General features: G+C 39.9%; 1 pseudogene; it reads left to right on the plus strand.

Moving 5' to 3' along the window:
* The first annotated feature begins 535 nt into the window (after positions 1–535).
* On the plus strand, positions 536–653 carry LOC126238483 (5S ribosomal RNA; annotated as a pseudogene).
* Positions 654–7,922: the final 7,269 nt, after the last annotated feature.

The following is a 7,922-nucleotide window of genomic DNA, read 5'->3' on the forward strand; positions in this document are numbered from 1 at the left end:
TTGGTGTGTACGGCGTGAAACGTATGAAAGCAAACACCCTGCGACAATTGTCGGAAGAATCCAGGCGAGAGGTGGGGGCGCTATAGTCTGGGAAACGATTTCGTGGCATTCCCTGAGTAATCTCTGCGTTCTCAGAGGCACAGTGGATCAACAGAAGTATGCATTTATCCTCGGTGTAGGTTTGCTTTTCCTCATCACGATGATATCTACCAGCGGGACAATGCAACGTATCACATTGTTTACAGTGTACGCGCGTGGTTCGAAGAGCACCAGGATGAGTTTAGCGTTCTCCCCTGGCCAGTAAAAGCCCCTGGTCGAAACAGAATCGAGAATCTGTGAGACCACCGCGATCGGGCTGTTCCCGCCAGGGGTCCTCAACCGAGAAACATTTCGCAGGTGGCCACGGCGCTGGACTCGGCGTGGCTCCACATACCTGCCGGTATCTCCCACCACCTCGCAAACTCTCAACCTCTCGCAGTGGTCTCCTCTGCCATGGGTGATTATTCAGGCTTTTAACAGGTGGTCACATTAATGTAGCAACGGCCTTGCCGCAGTGGATACACCGGTTCCCGTCAGATCACCGAAGTTAAGCGCTGTCGGTCGTGGCCGGCACTTGGATGGGTGACCATCCGGGCCGCCATGTGCTGTTGCCATTTTTCGGGGTGCACTCAGCCTCGTGATGCCAATTGAGGAGCTACTCGACCGACTAGTAGCGGCTCCGGTCAAAGAAAATCATCGTAACGACCGGGAGAGCGCTATGCTGACCACACGCCCATCCTATCCGCATCCTCATCTGAGGATGACACGGCGGTCGGATGGTCCCGATGGGCCACTTGTGGCCTGATGACGGAGTGCTTTTTTTCACATTAATGTTACTGGACAAAGTAGATAGGCCTTAGCCTTTTTCAGCCATAGTGAAACCATACGTTTCCACTGCTTTCTCTGCTGCTATTTTCTATTGTCAAACCACAATTTATGAAAAATGTTTATATTTTATTAATAGGATTAAGTAGGAATAATTAACATTTGTCATGTTGGAAATAATTGTGGTAGCAGGGAATGTCTGCACCAAAGTATTTTTGGCAAGAGAGACTGCACATTGGTATAATTTTAAAAAGGGTGGGAGAGACAGCGTATGGATACATTTTAAGAAAAAAAAGCGGGAAAGACCGCGCATTGATACATTTTGTAATGGTAGCAGGGATTGTCTGCTCCAGAAAGCATTGTCGGCAGGAGAGACCGCATTTTAGCCTTCGTAGGAAGTCAGTAATAAGCGAGATGTGAAGCGAGTCGGTAGCAGTTCTGAAGCGAGAGGTTGAGACCATCAACGTAAAACTTTGCAAAATTTTATTGTTGTCAAGAAAAGGTTAACTATGAATTGCGTAACGTCAGTCAAATTAATTAAAGAATAACGTCAGCTTTGCTATTAAAGAATAACGTCAGCTTTGGTAATAAATACAGCCACTTATTATGACAGCCCACCAGCAGCTAATAGATTATAGTAAAACAGAGTAAGTATATTCATGTCGCAGTTCGATGTAGCAGTCAGATAGCGATCCAGTAACAGTAAAAAAGGCAAGGAACAGTTTTGGGTTATTGCAGATAACGACTGAGGGTCACGACGACGACACATTCTATGTTTCGTCGAAATAATCAGAAAATCACTTTCAATAAGCAGCAATTAAATTTGTATGCAAAGATTGAGAAAGAGAATAAATTTCAAAGGGAAGATTTCATTTGTTATTATTAAGCAAGAGATAGAAATCCTAAGCGAAGGTTTCATAGGTTATTGTAGAAGGGAAGGTTGTGTAACAACAAAAGAGATATAGAGAAGACGGGAAGGTTTCACTTTTTCTCGGCATTATAGTGATACATGCAGCACTCGTACACGATGATTAGGACGACAAAGAAGTCACCTGGACTGGGTGACATTTCCTCCGCTGTTTTGATTCAGCGGGCTTTCTGAATTGCTCTGAGTAATCGTCGGAACCCAGCGGGCGGCGATTTTTGTTCGTGTTCATATTTCTTGTAATCTGCTGAAAACTGATCAATGACTGGTTTTCACTTTTTACATTGTCCCCTCGGTTGTGATACACCGCTCTTCGAGCACCAGGAACTCCACTTGTCTTGCGATTCCGCTTCTTCGCAAAGAGATGGTCTACCACTTGGTTTTTCGTCATTCAGACTTTTTGACCACACTGGAAGTGTCTGCGTCACCTAACCACCATGGCATATAACGGTGCATTGTTCTCGTACCCTTACATCAACTCAGAACGGAATGTTGCAGCGTTGTTGATCTTCAGATGCAGAAAAGCGATCGCCGCACCATACTTCACTTCGCAAGTGGACTGAGCCGTTTTGTTTAGAGTCCTCTAGCGGCGTGCAACGATACTGAGGCATGCGGATTTCATTAAGTATAAGAGCTCCAGGGATGTAGCTGCAAACGAACATAAAATGAAATTCGTAATTTTATTTTTTCGAGATGGTAATTAGAACTTTGTGACCAGCCGCTAGTATAACAAAGTAGGGATGTCGGTTATCGCTGAAACAAGCGGTTTTCTGTTATATTGGCATTATTCCTCATCAGTTTAACCTGACTGTTAAAATCGCTCAAAATAACAGGTTTATGGAATAACTGATTTTGGTTTTTATTCCTGTTACTAGCAATCAAACAGAGATTGAAAAATTTTGACTCTGCACACAACAAAAATATCATGTTAAATGAAAACTTACTCTGTCAACCGTTCGCTGGTTTTCCCGAATAGTGATACATGGTTGAATGCTACGAAAAGTCACCAGTATTCTATTGATTCTAATTTTTTGAAACTTTTATCAAAAACCATGTTGTATCAGGGATCATAGCATTGTTTGGACATTACGATTAGTCAGTGCTACAGGGTAAACACTGAGTTTGAAGAAATCTGTTTTTCATGTTAATCTCTCCGTTTTCAAAGGCTACAGCCTATTAAAGGTGTATTAACTAGACACAGGCAGCAAATCAATTACTTTCTGTCTTTATTGTATACTGTAAATGAACGGTTGATAAGTTTTTAATTTATTGCTGTTACCATAATGTCCATTCCATTTTATTATTCTTAAAAATGGTTCCAATGGCTCTGAGCACTATGGGACTTAACATCTGAGGTCATCAGTGCCCTAGAACTTAGAACTACTTAAACGTAACTAACCTAAGGACATCACACACATCCATGCCCGAGGCAGGATTCGAACCTGCGACCGTAGCAGTCGCGCGGTTCCCGACTGAAGCTCCTTGAACCGCTCGGCCACCAAGACCGGCTATTATTTCGTAGAAATGGCAGACAAAACTTTAATCTTTTAAAGCAAATGAAGCGTTGTTCTTAATTTCTAAGTCATTTCGTAAAAACATTTGCGAACTAAGGTTGGTGCCATTCTGCAATACGACGGATGTCCAGCTATGACGGCGGAAAGTGTCTTACAGACCAGGTTGGGCAAGTCTTTTACAATGCAGGTACATACGCGTCTTACGCCACGACACACGTGAACAGGGAGGTTCCTATGCCATGTGTTTGTTCCTGCACCGGTATTGAAATACCGAAGAACTAATCGCTTTTCCCATTACCTATAATAACGCAATATTTCAAACCAATGCAAATTTTGCGAATAAAAATTATTCCCATTTAAAAAAAGTTCATTTGAAAATCAAAAATTTTACCAGTGCTGCTAAGACTGAGTGATATTACATCTTTTTTTCTTTTTTTTACTGTGTTATTTGCAAAAAATAAAAACACCTGTTATGTCAGAGACCAAACAAAGGCAAAAAAGTAACTGTTATTCATAACTAAAATACCGCCCTCGGTTTTAAGCGGTCTGTTTTCCCCTTCTCTTTAACACAGCTATTTTTTCTCTTGCAACACGGCATCGGTAGTCCATCCGAAGAAACGTAAGGTAGGTGGGGGTAACGCACCGCGTGGGGTAAACAACCGCACCGAGTTTTTGAACTGAATGCAACCGATTCGGGAGTTGAGCACTAGGTGTAAATTATTGTTCCATGAAAGTAAGCTAGATTTGACTACATGAACGCCAAAAAGGAAGGAAACAGAAAAAAACTGCAAGTTGGTTATTCTTCAGAGTCAGATTAAGACTTCGTACATCTTAACACTAGCTCAGATATATATATATATATATATATATATATATATATATATATATATATATATATATATATGGACTTAATATTTGGCGAAGAAGTACACTTAATATTTGGCGAAGAAGTACCCGCAGAAGAAGCTAAACAGGAGCCTGTGACTTCAAGGAAGAATCAGAGGACCTAAAAAAGTGCAGTATTTACTAGGTGCCTAGAGAGTTTAGCCTCAGTAATTGAGATTTTTCAGTTTACTCCACTAATCCTTTCGTGGAGAAGGAAGAATTATTTTTGTACAAGTATTTTTAAGCTTTATGTTCAAATTTACGAGAAATTTCAGCTCAGTATTATGTTGGGTAACTTGGCTACAATACACACCAAAGCTACATAGGTTCAAGTGTTTCTATTATGATGTCATCAGTTTTTATCCAGGTTTATCTCAACTGAGGCACAGACCAGCACTGTGGGGCCTTTATCCCATTTTGTGGGTTAAAACACCACAATTTATGTTTTACCTAAAGTGCAAATTTCTTTATAATTAATAATGATATAGAGCTGGAATGTGGACAGGTTATAGGTGACAATCCAAACTATGATGTTAATTTTAAATCGGTGGAAAATCTACCCATTATTGACTATAACCTTAGAAAAACTGAAAATTGCGGGTCTTTATCCTGTGGAGTTGGTTTCTCTGTGAACTACTGTAGGAACAGCTTACAAGGGAAACTTCCCACCTCACTCTCCTCATATTTTGTGGTAAGATGGCCCAGTGGATAGCCCATCAAAAATTGAACATAGACCAAACATGAAAACAGGAAGAGGGTCTACTGAGTTGTGAAAAAAGAAGCAACAGTCCAAGCCCAACATGTGCAACATCGAGTGAATTGCAAAAGCCACGGCTTTTTAGTTGTGTGGTTATGGTGTTGGACTGCGAAGGGGGAGATCCGTTTCTAAACCTAGCTCGTGCCCGTCTTTTTTTCTTTCTTTTTTTTCAAAAAATTGTGAACTGCTCCTCCGGTCATCTCACGTGTCTGTTCTCCTTCTGCAGTCTCGGCAATTGCCATACTATACATTGGTTGTAGAATAGGAGTCATGTGGTAAGAATATGTTACCGTCCCTAGTAAATGTTATAAACAATGAGGGCAGGTGAGAGGCTGCATAGACCTCTTACAGAAATTAAAACAACAAATAAATGTGTGTGAACTATGTTGCAACAATGGACTGCAAGACGCCAAACCTCTAAAACTGGATGTGAGAATCATAACGTTTTGTATTTGTGTAGAACAAAATGAGGTACGTACCTCTGGAGGTCCCTTCCTTACACCTCGCTTCTGCAAACGGACGTTACACCACGACACGGGCACGAAGGAGATTTGAACAACAATCTCCCCTTTGCAGTCCAACACCGTGACCACGCAATCACGACGCCATGGCTGTTCGACTTTGCTCGATGTTGCACATCTTAAGCTTGGACTGTTAACTGTTTCTATTTTCCTTCTTTTTTCACAGGTCAGTATATCTTCTTCCTGTTTTCATGCTTGTTAGTAATGTGAGACTTTTCTTTTCTGTGCGTTTTCTTCTTTTAGTTTTATAGTAATCGGAACGTTACAACAGCATATTAGAAATGATATTTGATATCGGTACCCATATCTGACATTGTATCAATCCGCAGATAATATCGGGACAAAGGAACTGACATTAAGCAAAGTAGAGATTGCATGTGTGTTTTTGAATTTTTTAACACAAAAGGAGCTACTTAGATTACAAGGCTTAGTAAGGAAATAATGCCATGTTTTCGTAAATCTGGTTAAGAACAATGTCAAATACAGAAGTAAACGGTAAAGGAAGATTATTCCATGAGCAAACAAGATATAGGTGTTGATATACATTTTATTCCATCGATATGTGCTTTTGTTACGACATGTTATTGAAAGATTTTCTTTAAGCTACACTACTCATCCCGATAAGCTTTTCTTTGCTGCTAAAGCTCTCATTTAGAACAAGTTTTTAAAGGTAATTAGAACATACTTAATTCTCCTGGTGTATATTCATGAAATGGCAGTTTAATATGGACTACGCATGGCATATACCTTTAACTACCAGACTTGTATTTTTCCTGGATATTACATACAGTATATACTGTAGACATTGTAATTCTCATTAAAACAGTACAAAAAGGTTGTTATTTTCCCCAACACCATTCGATACTTCCGATACCCTAATATTTCGTGCGGTACTATGAAATTACACTAATATTTTCATTAAATACCATGTTTGTCCAAATGAGAGCAGATAGTGTCTCTGCTCAGGCAGCGTATGTCTACGACCCCAGAGATGCCGCGCGGCTAATGTGAATGTGTTACAACTGAGGCGTTCTCTTGAGCAACGGCGTAACTGAAATATCATCGAGATACAGAACATTAAACATTTTAAATTGGTTTATATTCGTTCTAACTCTCGTACATGAGCGAAATGTCAGTTAACTATAAACGAAATATTGTTGTTTCAGAATATATGACAAGATAATGTAATATATAAGACTTACTTTTTTGAAGTGATAATATACTACCAAACTTAGCTTGTTTTTCCATAGATCACTGTATAACATGAAAGATAAAACCAAATGTAGTCGTTAAAACTAGCAGCGTTCTCAGACTTTAATGCAACAAAAACCATATTTTTATTAAACAAGCAAATATACTTAACGATTTAATAGGACATTTTAAAGTTGTTGCCGGCCGCGATGGTCTCGCGGTTCTAGGCCGCGGTGGTCTCGCGGTTCTAGGCGCGCAGTCCGGAACCGTGCGACTGCTACGGCCGCAGGTTCGAATCCTGCCTCGGGCATGGATGTGTGTGATGTCCTTAGGTTAGTTAGGTTTAAGTAGTTCTAAGTTCTAGGGGACTGATGACCACAGCAGTTGAGTCCCATAGTGCTCAGAGCCATTTTTTAAAGTTGTTCCTTAAGCCATTTAAGAACGAACGAAACACACAAAATCCCTCTTTAAAAACTTACTGATAATAATATCACTGACAATGTGAAGTGAATTCATTGTTTCAATGAAACAAACAAATAAATAGCACACAGTAACTTCGTCCCAAATGATCTCCAGTAGTCTTAGCATGGTTATTAACTATCATTTTTCTGTTTCACAGTGAGTATTAATTTGCTTTTGCATTCCTCTACGATCGTCTTTAACATTTCTTCGTTTTTCTCTCGTACGAACTTGAGTAGTGCAAAAATATCTTTCTTCTTTGCATCTGCAATCCCAAGACGTGACGTTTTCACCATTTCAGTTTTCTGTACTGGTAGTGTGCATCCTCTTTCTCTTATGTTACAAGGAATGAATGTCCCTGTTTAAGAAGACGAAACTGAAAATGAGTTTCTGTTGTAGTGCAAAATAACTTATTTTTGTGTTCCGGATTTTGGCTTTCTTTTGTGTTTCTTGTCGTAATATTGTTATAAAACTGATGCCAAGTCCTCAATAATGATCCCTCCTTCTATCACTCCTAAGGGTGTTACGTCCTTTCTACACCTCTGAAACACCGTAATTTATTGGCGCACGTTCTCAGTGTTTTCAATATCTCCTAGAATTTTTCCGTATTGGCGGAAGTTACAATAACATTGACTGTATGAGCGCCCCCTAACCGTAAACACGAATTGTGTGGTTACATTTTTTGATTCTGAAAGCTAAGTAAAAAAATTTGATATTCTTATATTTTCATTTTGCCCTCCGCACAAATCCGATATACTTATATTTTTATTTTGCCCTCCGCACAAATCCGATGGGATTATATGGTC

The sequence above is a fragment of the Schistocerca nitens genome, chromosome 2, assembly GCF_023898315.1.
Source record: "Schistocerca nitens isolate TAMUIC-IGC-003100 chromosome 2, iqSchNite1.1, whole genome shotgun sequence".
NCBI classification, from domain to species: Eukaryota; Metazoa; Arthropoda; class Insecta; order Orthoptera; family Acrididae; genus Schistocerca; species Schistocerca nitens.